Genomic DNA, 20,030 nt, shown 5'->3' with positions numbered 1-20,030 from the left:
AGACTGGCAATTTAAAATGAAAAATGATCATTACTGGTATTATAATTAAAAAGGCCCGACGTATACGGCTAGACCTTTTCGACTTTGATTAATATAACTATGACAGCTCATTGTCATTAAAATCTAAAATGAAATGTTTATTATTACCCGAACAAACGTGCGTACTTGCTAGCTTTTACAATTTGATTAATGACATACTTGAAGTTAATAATAGAATTTAACAAAGGTTTTAAATGGACATAATATGAAGAAATTATATACTCGAAAATCTAGATCTTAAAAAGACAAAAGCAACCATTTGGTTTGTTACAAACCTACCTAATAATTATTTATAAGAAATAACTAATTTAAATAAATTCAACAAATAAATACACTTATTCACTAATAAATTTACACATCTCAACATGAAGCAATTTCATCAAAAATAATAGATTTTAACCAAATATTTTACCATTTTAAAACATCTGACTCGAATAATAATCCTTTGAAACGTATATGACTAATCCATTTCAGTCATGTTTAAATCGCAACGCCAGCGAAAGTGTCAAATTGTAATCCACCTAATTAAATGAGCGGCAGGGTGGGTTAGATCCGAGCCTGCGACGTTAACTGGGTTTTGCCATTCCTATGTCATAATAAACATATAACGTTACGAAATAATCATCTTATTGGTATAAGGAATTACCAAGTCTACGTATTTAATCTGTAATAGATTGAGATGGTAATAGATACCATTCACAATGAAGCAACGATAAAGAACTGTACCCCCTGTATAGAAACTGTACCCACCGAAGAAGACGAGATCGGTACTAACAAGACACGAGATGCTGTAAAAAAATTGTAATAATTATTAATCACATACCACAATAGGAACTAAATCAGAGATACTTAATAAAACAAGAATAAATCTACATATTCATGCGCGACAGTCGCACCCAGGAGAGCTTTGAAGAATAGCATTCGCGGGTTAACTCGCGCTAAATGAATTATTCCTTCCCGTCGAGGTGGCGCCCTCTATTGACGGAGCAAACTTCGCTAAATAGTTTCGTTCCCGGCTCCATTATTGTTGGCAACTGTCGCCCAAGTTAGAAGTGACGTGTGTCTACCGACACAATAGTTGTACGTCGCCGCCATTTAGCAACAGAAAGGCAGAGTTTGATACAAATATGTCTATCTATACAAGTTACCCACAAGCTTATCTATTCGAAGCAACCATTTTCAATAGTCACCACTACAATATATGAAGAGAACTTAACGGGTCATTGTTGATTTTAAAGTTTTGTTAGCATTTGTTTTAATAATAATTAAATGAAGTACCAGCATGGTAACTTAAACTTAAGTCACATCTTACTAAGATTATAAAGATGAATGATGTTTAGATGGATGGATGGATGAAGTTGCGGGCGACAGCTAGACGTAAATAAAGCCTACCAGACTAGATTTAAATTAATCAATGACCGAATTTGTATAAAGCTACGGCTATATAATTATATATATTTTACTAACAATTACCCGCGGCTCTGTCCGCGCGGAATTAAAAAAAAATCTAGTACTAAATATGCCCTGTGCCACCTAGGGGTAATGTGGCTGAAATAGTGTGGCCCAACAGTGAAAGAATTTTTCAAATCGGTTCAGTAGTTACAAATCTTTTCTCTTTATAATATAAAATGATAAAATAATACACCTACACAGTCAATTATTCCTGTAATACTTATCACGAATGTAGGGTCAAGTCGAAGACACTGCAATGAAAACATTAATACGTATAGCTATAGTGACGTCACAATCAATTTCTGCGGGACACGTAAACGCGACTGTAGAGTATTCTACAGTCTCAGGTGTGGATCTGATTAGGGTAACTATGATCTTGATGTTTCAAGAGAAATTTTAATTAGCGAGTCATAACTCGGGATAAAAAATTAATAATGTTTGAAATTACAACAAAATGTTAAAGTTTAAAATTTTATTTAAATTAATAATCAAGAAGATACACTAAATGTATTCTACTTTTAACTACTTACTCCACTTTCATGTTGTCAGAGAGACAAACACTTTCAGATCAAAATATCTGTAAAGTCTTACGGAAATTAATTACTGATTGAACTTCAGTGAAGAAATTGCTGTATGAATTTAAAGTCGTAATTAGCTCTTAGTCCACAATCGAGAAGAGAAGATATTTATTAAAATTGAATTCAGTCCGTCCTTTCATTTTATTTAGCGTGGTCACACTACTCTTCGATGTAAAGCAGCTTACTTCGTCGGATCCTGCAACGGTTCTCAATTAATATGTTAATGTAAGTATAAATTCATGGAGTATGACAGTTCTGCAGTCGGGTGCAAGACTTCGTTGAGTGGCTCGGTGTATTTATTTAATATGTAAGGGAAACCGCAGATTTCTAATCCTCTTAGAATTCTACCGTTTCAGAACGCTTCTAGGTGATGTCACTGGTCAGGTAAACTTGGCTAATTCTGATATCCGTACATCAAAGTAGCAAAAGTGTATTTTTCAGTTCGATCCGCATTAATATTGTAAGAAAAAAAATATAGTTGTTCATAACCGCATTTAATTCATCAGTAACTTACAGTGCGTTTAAATTATTCATAGAACGATATATACAATGATCTACTACCCACAAAGTTACACAAACTCTACTTTTGTAATAATGTAATAACACAGCAATTTTAGATGTTTGCCATTATTGAATAAGATGTCGACCAAATTTGCTTTGGCGACCGTTAAAATGTATCCAATACATTTCAACATCTATTATTTTGTTTTAATCAATATAAGAGAGCGCCATCTTTTAATGTATATCATTCTTACTACAAAAAATCAAATAGAGGTTTAAGTTTTAAAATATATGACCTAGAGAATGCCTTTTACTGAAGAAAAGTAGGGCGCACTTTTCAACTACGCGGTTTTTTTAACTTCCTTTCACACCTTCGATAGCTCAGTTGGTAGAGCGGTGGACTGTAGATGGTTAAAAATTGAAATCCATAGGTCGCTGGTTCAAATCCGGCTCGAAGGAAGTATTTTTTTAATTCTATAAAAAGTAATTCTGATTTATCTTATATATAAAATTCTCGTGTCACAATGTTTGTTCCCGTACTCCTCCGAAACGGCTCGACCGATTCTCATGAAATTTTGTGAGCATATTGAGTAGATCTGAGAATCGGCCAACATCTATTTTTCATACCCCTATTAAGTTTTTTTTAACGTCGCCCGCGACAGCTAGTATTCCATATTAAATTAAACTTATTTATTAAATTTATAACTGATTTTAAATAATGAATACAAGAATACCATTAAGAATATCTACTCGTATAAGGATAATTTAATGATGCAAACATAAACGAAAAGAGTGATCGTTAATTACAGACATGGAAACTGTAAGTATCACCGTCACACTACTTATTTTAGAACAGAGTCTCTTGTGCATAAAAAGATTAAATAAAATGTTTGAAAACATATTCCTTCGAGCCGGATTTGAACCAGCGACCTATGGATATCAGTTATTTACCAACTACAGTCCACCGCTCTACCAACTGAGCTATCGAAGGTACAGTATTCGTGCTCGACGAATCGTTATACTTTCGTTTATAAACGTGTTACACAAGTTAATGCGTAACAGCATACGTCGGATTGGTGAAAGTTATTCTGTATGTAGACTAAACGCAGTAGTATTACCGACAAAACAAGTTTATAGTTATTTTTTATGTTATAAATACGATCTTTTAGGAGGTCGAAGATTACTTTAGTTTTGAACGTATTTTGCAAACATTACTCATTTGTATTTGTATTTATTTATATTCAATAAAATCAGATTTTGAATTAACTTATTTTATATTATAAGGTGATAAACGAGAAATCGGCCACATTAATTCACCGAAATAGCCAAACTACCGATGTCCATACATACAATGCCCGCAATTACAGATGAGTTGCCTTCTTTTAATCAACTAGGACTAGAGGTAGAACTAGCGTCCCCTCCTAAATTAAATCTACTTCTACCTCCCATCCTTTACTTATAAAAAAGGTGGGAAAGGAAACAAAACCAAAATTATGACTTCGACACGGACATTCTTCAGACGAAACGCGGAATGACTTCCACTTGACTCGTGTCTTCTGTGTGGCCGCAGTATTGCTCCCGGCAAGCGGACCCATTCGTGCAACAGTTGTTGTTGTTGTCGTCTACGATTGTGACATCAAATTGTTTCGTTCAACACCCAAATTTAGAAAGGCAGTCGCCTTTTATTATTATATGCATCAACATGTCACTAATGAGACATTATCGAACCACATAAGCTATCTGCTACTGCATTTGACCCTTTAACCTATTAATAAATAAAAATTCCTTCATCTTGGCACCTGACTTGCGTAAGGTCATCGGTTGAGTCGATCAATTCATTCAAGTGATCTTCTTGTTCGGTCGCTCTACTAGTGATAAAAATTACATAATTCGCGAATATTACGACCATTACGATTTGTTGAATATACTCGACATACCTTCGATAGCTCAGTTGGTAGAGCGGTGGACTGTAGACTGTAAATAATTGATATCCATAGGTCGCTGGTTCAAATCCGGCTCGAAGGAGTTTTTTTATTAGATTAGCTTTACACAAGCATATAAATACTGGAAGTATATTTACTTATAGTTTCATTAACAACAAAGTTAGTACAATTAAGGAAGATGCAATTGAAAATGCTTGGTATAAAAATGATTTAAATTTTTTTTCCATTTTACAAACTATTGGCACTATTTAGCTGATGGTGCTGATGGAAAAAAAAGGAAAATAATAGGTATTAACTACAAACAGCCAGTATTATTTCAGGTTCTTCAAGAAGTGACCAAACTCCTTAACGACCGGCAAAGTATTTGCAGTTCCTCCAATGTTGCGGATGTCCCAAGGCGCCTTCAATCACTTTAGTATACCCGACACTCGTTTGCTCCATTCTATTAAAAGCAACATCAAAAATCATATTCAGCCATATATCCAAAAAGAAAAGAAATTACTCCTTCGAGCCGGATTTGAACCAGCGACCTATGGATGTCAATCATTCACCAGCTACAGTCCACCGCTCTACCAACTGAGCTATCGAAGGTATGACGATGAATCTGCACCAACTAATTATTTGCCATAAGTGCATTTCACTTACGCAAGTTTTATACGTAAACATCTGAATGTACTCATAATAAATAGATAGAGATGCGGTTATGTAGGCACGTAGGAACGACTTCCTTCACTTAATTACAACTACAACACAGACTCTTTCACGCAATTATCATAAGTACATCACACACATTATTTTGTGTAGTAATCTATAATATTTTTGAATTTTGCTTTTTATATTAAAAAATACACATGTAGCGGCTACAGCCAATCATTGAAAATTTCTACTAAATTTCCACTGCAGTAAAACACATGTAACATTTTGTTTTTGTGTATGTATTTCCACAGTGCAAACCTTTGGCTAGTGTGAGCTATAAACAATGTCTGTCTTTTTCGTATTACCGAGCATTGATGAACATTGGAGAAATTGGTGAGTGTAGTACCAATAATAAAAGTAAAATTCCTTCGAGCCGGATTTGAACCAGCGACCTATGGATATCAGACATTCACCAGCTACAGTCCACCGCTCTACCAACTGAGCTATCGAAGGTATGTTTAAGTCACTTAATAAATGAAAACATTACCTATTTAGTACCCTGAAAGTAACTTTCTAAATTTACAACTTTGCATTAAAATAATAAACCTTACCTTGGGTTTTAACTGCCAAAATACTTGTACAAAAATATTGTTTTCTAAAGTTTCCTAAAGATTATGCAAGTGATGTATCATTATGTTTGGTATGGAACCTTTGTCAATGGAAACGTTTTAAAACATTTAGTGACGAATTTAAAAAGTATATTCAATATGGGAATTGACTTAAGAAATAGTAAACAGAATATTTTGATTATAAAATATATAAACATAAAAACTGTTTACATAAAAACTCCTTCGAGCCGGATTTGAACCAGCGACCTATGGATTTCAGTTTTTGACCGTCTACAGTCCACCGCTCTACCAACTGAGCTATCGAAGGTACAAGATACTGATTTAAAAAAATCTTTTTATCACACAATGTGGCTAAATATTATGTAAACAATGTCTCGACCTCGATACATTAAACATGATTAAAACACGTTTATTCGTGCTATATCAAACAGCAAGCTCAGCGGCCAAATCAACCGCTTTGTAAGACCTTTCTCTATGTGTCCGGCACATTCACGTCAAGCTGAAATTTTTGGTAATACTTAAAACCACGATGCACATGGAAAGATCATAAAATTAATCAGTAGTAATCTTTTTAAATTTTTCAGAACGTTTATTACTATCATGAAAACTCAAACATAATAGGGGACATTAATAGGGCATATTGACGGCAATCATATAAAGGGCACCTTTCAAAGATCAAGCACGCGCCTGTCGAATACCGAGGGTGGCGCAGCACTTATCATAAGGTCAAACTGACATTTCGAATAGCATTTATGTTGACGGAAATTCATAGAGTCAACGTTAACGAATGTCAGGGAAAATAATTACCAGTGATAGTCGATGAAATGTTATAATAATAAATAAAGGAAATAGGAAAAATTCTTAACATTAAATATAAGAGAATGATATCGAAATGTCTACTGCTAAGCTTATTAATTAATTTTAAAGTTTTATTCAGAATAATTTATTCCAATAATTCAGTTGCTCCAAATTTTAATCAAAGAAGTTGAAACTTCTAATGAAAAAAATATTATTATTATTTAAATTATAATGCAACTAGTTATGTAGTAAAAAGATTATTTCGTGAAGCATTTAATAGCATTATTCATAAGTTCATTTACTGAAGGTTGCATTAACTTTATCGATAGCAGACAATAAGCACATCACTAAAGTTCTTTAAATTTTTATAAAAGTGGAATAGAATTTAAATCGTAGTATTATGTCATCGCTATTGAAATTTTCATCGTGAACTTTGAGACAATTTTTACACACTTTGCATAGGAGATGACTGTAACTGGAAATCGATGACTTTCCCGGAAAAACCTCACGACAGAATAAATTATAAGCACTACTGAATGTCATTTCAAATATGCTGAATGTCAGATTAGAATTAATAATGTCTTTTATAAGATTTATCAGATGAAAAAGATTTGCGCATCTAATGTATTGCTCTACTCTACCTATATTTTATGTAATTGCTTAAACAAATCCTTTTAAGAAGTATCAGTCAAAAATACTTGCACTAATTTACGATGGTGCGTAATTAAGTCAATCTCCCATTAAATCCCCCTTTCTTAGCGACTCGTCTGCCGTCTCGAGGCGCATAAAACGCGCGAAAACCTAATGCCATTTCACGCGGGAGTAAACCTTTCTCTCGGAGTTAACGTCTATTTAAACTCGGCTTAACTTAATCGATCGAGAAGGCCCTTAATTATGGCTTTATCTTAGGAGCAATGAGGATCGAAGTGAACGGATTTAAGTCGGCCCGAATCTAGCGGAAAGTTTTCAGTTCAGCAGCCGTGCGCGGGCGTTGGCTTGGATAAAATTAATTACCAACTTTGCTTAATTTAATTTCATGTCAACAATTTATTTTAAGAACAATGTATTAAATTGATTGAAATTTGTTTTCCCATATGTACAATTGCGAAGAAAAATTATCAAGGTTGGCTACACCAATTGTGCTCATTTAAGACAGTATAAATAATATATTAACCACAGCATAACAAAATCTTGTACTTGCAATTTTAAAAAAGTTATTTTGCACATTCAAATCATAAAACTAGTCGAAAAACCCTAAATGTGCTAAGTTTAATTCTAAGATAGTAAAGATTATTTTGTATTAGCTTCAATAAAGACGCACCGAGGAAACTGTAGGAGCGTTGTCTGTCTGAATTAACGTCGAAGCGCCGCGACGCCCGCGTATTAATATTCATAATCGAGTCTCAGCGTTAGTGTTAAGCATTGTGCAGAGAAGGAAAACTTGATATTAATCTATTTTGATTACAAAACTCCATGTAATTTCAATGATGTGTACATAATTGTAAAGACGTAACGTTCGTATCAATTAACCAAGATACGTGATGATTACGTAACGACATGTCATTAAATCATTTGACATTTTCTGTAACATCTTCATTTAAATCTGTGTTGATGCAACATCTTATCTATCTATATATATAAAAGAAAGTCGTGTTAGTTACACTATTTATAACTCAAGAACGGCTGAATCGATTTGACTGAAAATTGGTGGGCAGGTAGCTTAGAACCAGGAAACGGACATAGGATAATTTTTACCCCGTTTTCTATTTTTTATTCCGCGCGGACGGAGTCGCGGGTAAAAGCTAGTATTATATCTAAATTATTCGTGTCACAATAATAATTAACATACTCCTCCGAAACGGTTTGACTGATTTTTATGAAATTTTATATGAATATTCAGTAGTTCTGAGTATCTGCTACTATCAATTTTTCATACCCGTATTTTTTTTTACTACACGTGGTCTGAGTCGCAGGGGACAGCTAATATTTCTATAATAATATAACAAAGATAAAACAATTTTAGATCTAAATTTCTAATCAAATGCCAAAAATATTTATTGTATTAAAATAAAATCCATTTAATGTTTTACTCTAGAGATCATTAAATAAATCCCAAAACAAATCGTTAAAATACACCGACGTGGAAATGTGACTTGCAAGTGTTGCGTACCGCCCGCCGGGACCACAAACCCTAATTACGTCTGAAACAATGCCCCGACTTATTTTTATCCATTTTGTGCTCAATCATAATTACCCGGTAGTCCTGCGGGAGGTATTGTTGCCCAAAATCAACGCCGTACCTTCTGATACTTGTATTATAATGATATACTTTTAGCATTAAAACAAACAAAACAAATTGATTTATATTTATTTGTTATTCATATTCACTGATTTTGAAAGATCTCCTGTGGGATGCACTTACATGAACGGCAAGTTACGATCTTTGCAGTTAAAAGAATATCTACGTATTTTCTGCTTGATGTTGTTATGATATTTACACTTTTAAGTGAGGTAAATAGAGATACTAATGCAATTTCAGTTGCATTGAATATTTTAGATATATTATTCTTAACGCGAATTTCGAACGCTAATTACGATTATTTTTTAAAGAGTTGAGGCAAAACCCGTCCCGGGTTTGCGTGGCCAGTGCGCGCCTATTTAGTCTTTTTTACTTTTTATTTTTCTTATTAATCAGTTTTCTATATCTTCCTCGAAAATACGGATCTTTCTATTGCATATCTTTTACTTAAAAATTATTCAGGACATATTAAAAAAGCTATCGAAGCATTCATTGCAAAACTACAATGTAATTTTCATGCTACCATAAATCTGTGTTATTTAACAACGATTCATTGTAAGCCTTTGAAATCAAACGGCTACTCAATAAAAGCGAACGCATTTACCTGCGTCTCGCTTATTTATCTTTTTCCGCGATATAAATGCTTTGTGGGGACGAACAATAGCCGCGGGCCGGGGGAGCTAGGGGGAAAGGAGAGAGGAACCGCTTCGTAATTTTTTAATTAATACCGTCGAAAATATCAAAGTCACCGGACGGTCCGGCTCACCTACTAGTGGGAATTATAATAAAGTATTTTTAATTTTTTCATAAAGCTTTCCACTCTTTAACAGCGCTCTGAAGTCGAGCACTCAAATATTTATCCCGTGTAATTAAATCGTATATCCGTACTTTAAAATGAAATTACAGAAATATTTTTCATCGAATTCAGTATTTAATGCTGGCAATTCAAAGTAAATTCGATATTTAAATAATATTTATAACGAGTATAAATATTAAACATATTTCCAATCTTTGTTTACAATTTAATTGTAACTCTGTAAATCATAATTTTTTTCGAATTTGTTATGAATCCTTAATGGAGTTATTGTTTTGGAAATTTGTGTCATTCCGCAACAATGGGCATTGGGCACGGTAGCCGTGATGTTGTCAACGTGAAAATCATCCATCGGAAAAACCCAAAGGAATCGAAAGAGGAAAGGATTTTCCGCATGAAATCGTTGTTAAGTCGGTGATTAAAATTCACGCTCAATTAATTTGAATATTTCTTGTACATTGTCAATATTATCACAGAGAGAAACATATTAACAACATAATTATGCTCATATGCCTTTCTTATACTTGTACTCGTAGTACAAAAATATGAGTTCGGCCCTAGTCTATATTTGGAATCCGAAATTAAATAATATTCCGTCCTTTTTGAGTCCTTAGAAAAAAAATTAATAAACATGGTAAAAAAACATTTGTTGATCACTACACAAGTACTATTGTTATTAACTTTGCGAATGCAGTTTTAACATAATAGTTTCAAGTACAAATGAGTATAAATATTTCATATCTGCAAGCCACTAATGGCGAAATTACAGCCTCCAATCGGAACGTTTAATTTATCTGAACAATCAAAGGGGACTCGTTGTTCAGACAATGTTTGATAAAATTTTATTACATGGACAATGGGCAGCCAAAATTAGCGTTATTAGTCCTCGCTCATTTAAATTGCCCTTCTGTAGGGAATTATTGAAAGTACGTAATTGATTTAATACGTCCCTTTGTTAATGCATAACAGGAATGAAAATGTTTTCTTCTTTGTTACAGTTTAAAAGGATGTTTAAATTAATAGTACTTAGGGGTAATATTCATCTTGAATAATGCTGTACTAAACAAAACATAAAAAATATTCTTTTAAAACATTCTCGTCGTAACTTGGACTAATCGCACAGCCAATGTCTTAGATTTTCCAATATTACCAATGTTTTTAATATTTGACATTTATGTTTGTAAGTGATATTTGTTTAACAAAACATTATGGTAACGTAGATAATACAAATCTCTGTTATATAAAGGCAAGGCGTTGCAAATCCGGGGGTTTTATCTACAGACTTTAATTGTTGGCGGGAGTACTATCGCGGCTTTACTGGCTGCGATTGCGGCCCATAAAATGTTACAGCCCTTTTGTTTCCAGCTCTTCATATCGCACTCTTGTCGCCACTAAACTCCTATTATCATATTCACTTTGATTTTAACAATCGTTTATTTGAATATATTTTAGTTACAATTCTTTTTTTGTTCTACGTGTTTTTAGACGCCGATTTTATTATATTATTTGCAGTAATGCTACAGATAGTACGTTAAAAATTAAAAGTCTCTTATACAAATCTGTTCGTCTATATCACTTTTTTTAAGTACCATAAAGTCACAAGTACAAGTTATTACAAATCATGTATTAAATGTTAAAAAATGATATAAGTAATACGAAAAATATTTAGATAAACACGGAAACACGGACTAAGAATGCGTGGGCGTACTTTCTTATTGTAAACATGCTCCCAAACTGTTTTGAATAATTTAGTTTGGTTTCCGAGTTCACTCTACGGATGTTTTTTTTTACAAATCCCGCACACGCGACACAACGCGACATCGACTCACTTGATATGTGTTTGATACGTGACATCCGTAAGTTTAAAAAAAAATCTTCCAGAAATATATCTTCGCAACATCTGGAGATGGCATTCGGTATTCATTACTCGGTTATCCACTTTGATTCATGAAAATAATAGTGGAAGCCTATTTTAGGATTGAATATTTAAAAAAATCATAACACTAATAATCCTTCTAAATAGAAGAGTGGGCACAACCGACAAAATACTAAAAGACAAGAACAATAGACAAAGTAGACGTGTGTAGATCAATTGTGAACCGGTACAAAAGTTCAGGTCACTTAGATTTGAACCATTGAGCTGCGGCTCAACATCTAAATTGGCAGCTCACGGCTTATCACGATGTATTTTTATGAGGCAGGCACAAGGCTGTGTGGCGACGAGTTGCGACCTAACTGGAGACTCGCAGTTTGCATCTCGAAACAAAAATCATAATTCTATGTAGGTACAAAATTGAACTGATCTGCGAACCGGCTCACTGGTCTGCTTCACAATTGTGTACCGTGAGCTGAGCTGCAGGTCATCAATTTTAGTTGAGTAACCCATGACAATACTCTAGTCCTATAAATAATTGCAGATATGTATTTTACATCCTTCTTTTATTGCGGGCTATACCACTGTTAAAATTTGTTCTGCAATGTTTCTTTCTTTTCTTAATATATTTGTTTATTTTATTAATTAAATGACATTTGTTAATGATAAATGAATTGTCAATTACAAATTTTTCATTAAAACTCAGAGACAACGTTTTTATTGCCCCTATCTAATAAAATCGAATAGAATCTGTCAACAGTAAATCGGTATTTGCGAGGCAAATAGATGGCAGCGTCACAGAGCCGCAAAACGACCCCCTTGTCAACACGCCTTTGTTCATTTCATGTACGAGTACTATTTTTTTTAATGTATAGGCCATAGTAAGAACTTTTCGTAAATTTTTTAACATTGAATGGGATTGTAGTAGAGCACACATTTTTCCAGCTTTTCGTATTATTATGCTCGTTTCACTCAACTAATCAAAATATATTTATGAGATACTTTTACTTTCATAACCTATTTTAATTTTAATTTCCTCACATAATATACCTATCATTGTAAAATTCTGCACAACAATTTTTCATTCATCTTAAATATACGTAAACTGAATATTTCCTTAGAATAAGATCCACTGTTGTTCGTCGCAAAATAATTTATACGTAGCTCATTACTAAAACATTTGTATTTCAATCGTGCTATTTGCACATTCCGCAATATAACAGGGGCAATTACATCACGCATTAGTCTCGCGCCCGACACAAACATCCCCGGACCAACAAAAACAAACGTGAGCATCACTTACAACGATGGTAATTTGTCAGGTGAGCTCACCTCAAAGAATATTCATAAAAAGAATCGACATCTTGTTTGAGTACTTTCATGATAAGCATCAATTACAATCTTCAAGTAAAAAATTATTAAAGTCAATTCTGAATCATAGCCAAGTTACGGATTTTTCCTATTTTATATGCTTCAGAGAAAAGGTTTAACAAAAATCACGTACGATAACTAAATCGTAGATGATTTTTTTATAGTGTATCTCAGATGGCTTATTTCATCTTACGGTTATGAAATAGAAAATAATAGAAAATTTGTACATATCTGGCAGAAAATAATTGCTTTTCTTTATTTTTACAACACGATCGTGCTTGTATAATTCTAGCACCCACTTATAATACAAGATATTTATAATTTTTAAAAACAGACAATTCCATGTTTCAACAACAAAAAAATGTTTATCTTTGGGCGAAGGCGTGGGAACAATCGACAGCGGTGGCGGCGCGCTTTGCTCCCGCTAACGTCTTCTTCAAGGGGGATGAAATATCTAAACGAGAGTCTCTTAATGGTGCTCATTTATTTCTCTCCCGAATCTCGTACTGAGCGCCGGTAATTATTGCGTTTCCAGTAGGGTTATTAAGTTTTGCTTCGGTTAAAATGAGAAATTGCTGCATTTATACGACGCCAAAACTTGATATCTCTCGTCGGCGAAGGGTTTAAAATTTAATTTCTCCCGGTGTTATTATGATGTAATTAAATTAATTGTGGTATGCTACCAATTTGAAGTCAACGTGACGAATATTATTCTTTAGTCATATTCTAGTAGACAAATGCCGACATTCGAGTAGTATTCGCTTCTTTTAAAAGCATATAGGAGTATTACACAGGTTACGGCTACAGGTGATAGAGCTATATTAAATCTGTAAAAATATTTATAGCTAAATAAAGGATTTATTTATATTATAGACTACAATTAGCAATAAAATTTTTGAATGCACACTATATTTGTAAAATTGAAATCATGTTGATCTGCTGTCGAACATGTTCAGTTAATATGAAAAAAATCGAAATGTGTTATAATGTAAAAAAGTACAATTTTGTGACAAAACGTAATTTGATTCCGGCCAGGATCGAACTGGCGGCCTTCCGCGTGTAAAGCGGATGTGATAACCACTACACCACGGAACCACATGTTAATGGAGCTTTACAAATACATGCGCTATTACAAAATACGTACGCCTCAGGTTGTAACTATGACTTAAATATGATTCTATGTATATAAAATACTAGCTGTCGCCCGCGACTCCACAAACTTTAAGTAGCCTATGTGTTCTTCCAGACTATGTTCTACAACTGTGCCAAATTTCATCAAGATCCGTTGAATCTTTCTGGAGATACCTTCTAACAAATATCCATTTATTCATCCAAACGTTCATATTTATAATATTAGTAAGATATTCAACCAAATCATTTTTAAGTCCCTTCCCATCTAAGTAGAAATTAATTGTAATATTAACCTTAATCAACATACTCTATATCTACGAGTATTCGTATAATGTAAGGAAGAAAATGTATTAACATCAGGTGTCATCGTCTTATGTTAAGGTGGTATGAGATCAAAATAAGTAAGCAATATGTAATATTTAGTATTCCCGCAGTGCCTGCAACTCGTTGTCAGGCAAAAGCGATACAAAGTGCTGGAGCGAGCTCATATTTTGCGTAAAGCCTTCAGGCGCTTACAAATTCCAAACTTCGTAGAGATAACAAAACTCAGCTAAGCCGCTTCAGTTAAATGCCTCCTTCAAATCCTGCATAATGATTACAGAACAGTTAGACAAGTTGGAAAACTTAAGCTTTCCCTAGCGTATAAAAAGTTTTATCTTAACATACCCAATGCATGCATTTTACTATAAATACGAGTAGATGAAGTATGGAAATTTTTATTAAATTTATGCTATCTAAAGATCACTATAGATACGAGCTTATTTTCTTATACAAAGAATCAAAATAATCTTAGGATCGACATTAAGGATCATTTATTGGGTTTGGCCGCGTAAAGTGAAAGTTTTGATAATTATAGCATAGGAAAAAATATTTTAAATTATTTTGTTGTCACAACCGTTTTACTTGCTGAAGACCTCTAGTTCGATTCTGGCCGGAATAATTTTCCATTCCATTAACTTCCATTAACTTTTTCCATAAGTGTTATTCTATTTCACTAATATAAAATATTAAAAAAATTAATAATGTGTGTTGTAATGAATTGACAAAGGAAATAATAATTTTATTAATCTAAAAGCAATACATTCTATTAAATTACTATAGCGCTTTTGTTTCACGTATTGGTCAAAATGAATTTTATTTTATTTTACTTACAATTAATTTGTCAAATAATTAAACACATTAAACACGCAGGTGTAACATTAATTAAAACACGTCATAAGTTGTCCGAAGCAGTCGGGCAATTTGTAGGTACATACATATATGCCCACAAACTGATGCAACTACATTTTCTACCAACAAATAGTCGAAAGATTGCTCTACTTTAATTTTAAATAAATATTGATTTTACATATTTATTACTTAAGTCGATAGGAATACAATATATAGTTTAAAAAACTATTTTTTTAACATAAAATTTTCTAATGTGATAAAAATTCTTATTATAGACAGGGGAAAGAATAAACCGAAACAAGATACCTTTTTCATAAATTGATTCCACTATTAATGTAATTTATCACACAAGCTTATAAACATTGTTACTATATAAAGCGTAAACTAAATTCAAACAGAGTCTACCGCAGTGTACATAACATGTGGCCCGAGCCAAATGCTCCAAGACCGCCGCAAGGCACGAATGCTAAGACAAACCGAAATCTTATCAAACGTCCGCCATGTTGGACCGGTTAATAAGCAAAACCGAACACGAGACCCGCCCCAACTTACCTGAAGGCTGTTTGCTGAACATATTCGGCCGCGCCACGCGCAAACACCGCCTAAGCACCAATAACTTAACTTTAACTTGTGCTTGGCTTAGCTACACTGGAGCGACCTTTGTTTGATTTGTGATTCATAAACTAATCAAGTAGGACAATAGTACGTAACTAAATTAAAGCATTCGATTTCTTCAAAATTGTTAAAAATCAACACAAAAATATAAAAGCTATACGACAGAATTATATTAATTCCTACAAATTTTCTTCTTGCGTGTTTCCGTTTCTACTTCTTCCTAAGTAGTCAATCAATTCCGGTATATTATTACTGCTTTAAAATATTACACAAAAGCGGAAATCTTAGAAAAGTTCGGCCATTTACAATATTCGTAAAATATTTTACCATTGACTAAAAGTAACCTTGTTAAAAGAAAGAAGTATTTAATAAAATCACAAAGAGAAACCTCAAAAATGTCGAAATACTTTCCAATTTTCTCGTTAAAAGGAAACTTGTAACAACTCTTTTCAACGAAGTAAATGCCAATAAGAAACAATAAAAAGCGAAACAGTACAAGCTCGTAAAGACATCTTTTTAATTTTCACAAAACTGAAACTTCGAAGGGATGTTTTGAATAGCGTCAATTCATCGTATAACCGTACTCAGGCGATTTCGATTAAAACAAAATCGGGGCCAGAAATCCCGCGGGAGCGGTTCATTTTGAAGCAATTAGTTGACGCGGGCGGCGCATTCGCCACGACTGAGCGGATACCCTTTTACACTTTTCGACTTGCATTAAATTTGCACAACAACGTATGCTTGAAATTTAATAAATCCGAAAATATTTTCTTGCAATATCATCTCACTTCTTTAAATTTACGCGTTTAATTTATAAGATGTTCGAATCTAACAATCGAAATAGTAGCTGTTAGATATTCTTAGTTGTAAAGGTCGGCATACTCTCGTAACATAGAAAATAACATAAGAAAATGACACCATGTTATTTCAATTGTAACACACCATTGTTAAAAAAATCCTCGTAAACAGTGCTGAAGTTCATAACAAACCTTCAAACTGACTCATCTAAAGCGAGTTAGCGTAGACATTCCAACAAAACGACCATCGAGAGAAGTTCAGACAATAAACAGAGAGATAAGCGAGTTGCGTCTTCATTGTTCTGGCGGGAATAGGCGTCGGCGGGGCGGGGGGCGACGCGACAGCTTAGAAAATAACTTTCCTGTCGTATTACGTGAAATTTAACACGAAACAAGTGACTTTGCTCTTGATTAACTCAGTAAAGATATTTATTGTTGAGAACAATACACATACATACATACTTGGCTTTACAACTGACACCATACCATACTTTAAAGCTTTAAAATAAAACGCAAAAATTTAATATTTTAACATTAACATTTACTTAGTTGTTTCGCTTTGTTACTAATTATTAACACATTGCTGCTGTATTTCATCACTTTATTTAAAATTCGCCTATATCATAAAAGGAGTTTTTATGTGAACTTTTCCGTTTGCCAGTTTAGGTTAAAAATATCCACGTTTAATTCAATCTACTACCGTCACTGTAATCATGTAGTAAGTATACTCGAAACAAAAACAGTTTTAGTATAATGTTATTCAGATAACGTCCATGGGAAATCCAGACCGCCTCGAGTCGAATCTATCTTAAGTCGTATTCGAATCCGCCCCAACGACACGGTACATCGAAAGTTCGTTAAAGTAATGTCACTCTATCTCGCCGTAGCTCTCTCGAGGCGAATGAGACGATAATATAAAATCAAACATGTAGAAAAGAGACGGAAGCTATCGAGTTACGGCGGATAATGCCGTATAATCACAGTTTTGTTTTCCAATCGCTGCTAACGATTATTGGCTTGTTATTCGGGTGTCGTTTTGAAATTGCTTTAGTGCTCTGAGATAAGTCGTTAGCAAGTACAATAAAACGAGAGGGGACCGCGATTAGTTCACTTCAAGGCTCGACGTGATTATCCGCTTGAGCACCAATTCACACTTTTGTTTCGCTTTTTTAATTACTGTCTCTTGAAAAAACTTTGACTATAAAGTTACATGGCTTAATTGGTTGCTTCTTTAACATTTCCGTTAATTCAAATACAAAAAATTGATTATTTTCCGATGATAATTTTGTATAGCATAAGGTGAGAGACGAGCAAACGAACACCTAAATTCGCCAAAATAGCAAAGTGACCGCTGCCTATCCATATTTGCAGATACGTTGCCTATCTATAGTCTACAGAGGAGGGGGCGCACAGAAAGAGGATATTTCCCCTTCCAATACGTCCCCTTCTCTACCAAATCCACGTCCCCAACCCACACAAGACAAGGGGAAGAGGACTAAAATTAATCTTCGGCACACACATTGATCAGACGAAACGCGGAATTGCTTCCACTTCACACTGGTCTCCTTATTATTTAAAAGACCACCTGAACCAACGAGCTGGTGCATTAAAAAAATAACAAAAAAATTAAGTAAAATCTTTCACTTGAACAATTAAAATTCACCATAAGGCAAGTTTTTCCTTTTTTGAAATTTATAAAGTCAGTGTTTTGAGTGAGACGAATTAATTCAGTATTCGGCAAACAGATACGGGTAATTCTTTTGGTACAAAGTATCATAAGTGGGTGGTTTTTTACAATTGCAGATTGGCTGGCAATATGCATATCCACTAAACTTTTGTCTGACCCAACCTATCTTTATTCATGTGTCTGTGAAATGCATATTTGTAACATTGTTTATACGTTTACAACAGCTTTGCGTCTAGTAAAAAATAAAAAAAGTATTTTTTCTCAGATATTTCCGTTTTTACTTTATGCAAAAATTTAAACATTTTCATAACGTGTTTAAAATGTCTAAACGCTTGTATAAACAAACCTAGCTAAAGTTTTTCAGCTAAATTAACAATATCCACGTATCACCTGAATCCCATTCGGAGTAAGTAATGTACGAAATTATCAAATTGACACATTTGAAAATGAAAATCAAAAAAATCGAAAGGTTAGATATATGGGTGGATGGATGGATGGATGTGTCTAAAGTACGGTTCAATTGATCTTGATGAAATTTTGCATAGATATAGAAGACATTTTGGAAGAACACACGGCCTACTTACTAAGTTTTTTTTAATATCTCGCGGACTGAGTCGCGGGCGGCAACTAGTAACATCATAATAATATAAAGTTTAGATGGCTGGATGGATGTTTGATATCACGTATGTCCAAACCAACTAAACGATTCTCTCTGAAATATAGAATATAATCTGTAAGAACACATATGCGACTAATCTTTTTTTTTTTTTCAGACGAATTCACGGGCAAAATAGATAAAAACATTATTAAATTATTCTTAAACTTGTTTCACTAAAGTTAAATTTAAAAATTAAGTATCCTAACTCTACCATAATTCGACCACGAAACAATAGACAAGAGCAATCGTGTAACAATTTTATTATGCTATCTTTTATCAAATAACATGATATACCTTTACGCGCTTTGCGTAAAAATTTCGAATGTATATTTTATTAGAATATTATACTGTTAGCTTAACGTTTAAATTAGTTTGCTCCCCCAGAGAAGGACCGCGGGGAAGGGTTGCGAAATTTAAATTACAAATAAAAGCACTGAAAAATATTCACGAGTGGTTAGTGTCTCAATAGGAAGGTCCTTTAATTAACGTGGATAGGGTAATAGAGCTCAATTTATGCTAAAAATGTGACGCATTTTGAAGAGTTTATTCACAAACGAACTTAAATTATTATTGTGTTATTAAATAAAGATTACAACTTTTATTTCATGTATGGACCATTTGTTATAATTATACCATACAATTTGCTCATACAAGTATACTTAAGTTTGGAGAGAGCATAACAAAATCCTTTGGTAATTAAAGCTGATTTGAGAACCATACTTCTATAAGAGCAAGTCAATTCACATAGTCCACATCTTCATATAAAGAGAAATACTAAAATATAATTTGAACAAAAGAATATCGTTGGCTAAGTTTAATTTTCGCCGGTAATTTTGTAGTATTAACTTCGTCAAATATTTCCTACAGTTTTGAGGTTAACAGTTCGGTTTTATTTTTTTCTTGCCCCAACGGGCCCTCTGAGCAAATCGTCTCGGTCCAAAGCGCTGTTCGTTCGACCGTAACTTGTGTACCATATTGAAATCTATCAACCGAATCAGCTACGTCACGTAGCTACTGCCCTGAGGAATCTTCCCTTTCA

General features: G+C 33.6%; 7 non-coding genes across 7 annotated transcripts; 2 read left to right on the top strand and 5 right to left on the bottom strand.

Annotated features, from left to right (window-relative positions):
* Positions 1–2,940: 2,940 nt before the first annotated feature.
* Trnay-gua lies at positions 2,941–3,029 on the top strand. Its single transcript is given in 2 exon segments — positions 2,941–2,977; positions 2,994–3,029. It is a non-coding gene; the product is annotated as a tRNA-Tyr (tRNA).
* Positions 3,030–3,472: 443 nt separating this feature from the next.
* On the bottom strand, positions 3,473–3,561 carry Trnay-gua. Its single transcript is given in 2 exon segments — positions 3,473–3,508; positions 3,525–3,561. It is a non-coding gene; the product is annotated as a tRNA-Tyr (tRNA).
* A 945-nt stretch (positions 3,562–4,506) lies between these two features.
* Positions 4,507–4,595, top strand: Trnay-gua. Its single transcript is given in 2 exon segments — positions 4,507–4,543; positions 4,560–4,595. It is a non-coding gene; the product is annotated as a tRNA-Tyr (tRNA).
* Positions 4,596–5,015: 420 nt separating this feature from the next.
* On the bottom strand, positions 5,016–5,104 carry Trnay-gua. Its single transcript is given in 2 exon segments — positions 5,016–5,051; positions 5,068–5,104. It is a non-coding gene; the product is annotated as a tRNA-Tyr (tRNA).
* A 469-nt stretch (positions 5,105–5,573) lies between these two features.
* Positions 5,574–5,662, bottom strand: Trnay-gua. Its single transcript is given in 2 exon segments — positions 5,574–5,609; positions 5,626–5,662. It is a non-coding gene; the product is annotated as a tRNA-Tyr (tRNA).
* A 334-nt stretch (positions 5,663–5,996) lies between these two features.
* Trnay-gua lies at positions 5,997–6,085 on the bottom strand. Its single transcript is given in 2 exon segments — positions 5,997–6,032; positions 6,049–6,085. It is a non-coding gene; the product is annotated as a tRNA-Tyr (tRNA).
* Positions 6,086–13,955: 7,870 nt separating this feature from the next.
* Positions 13,956–14,028, bottom strand: Trnav-uac. The gene has a single exon. It is a non-coding gene; the product is annotated as a tRNA-Val (tRNA).
* Positions 14,029–20,030: the final 6,002 nt, after the last annotated feature.

Source organism: Papilio machaon, chromosome 5, assembly GCF_912999745.1.
Source record: "Papilio machaon chromosome 5, ilPapMach1.1, whole genome shotgun sequence".
Lineage (NCBI taxonomy): Eukaryota > Metazoa > Arthropoda > Insecta > Lepidoptera > Papilionidae > Papilio > Papilio machaon.
Note: the sequence above shows the minus strand (reverse complement) of the source record. Positions and strands in the feature narration are given on the sequence as shown.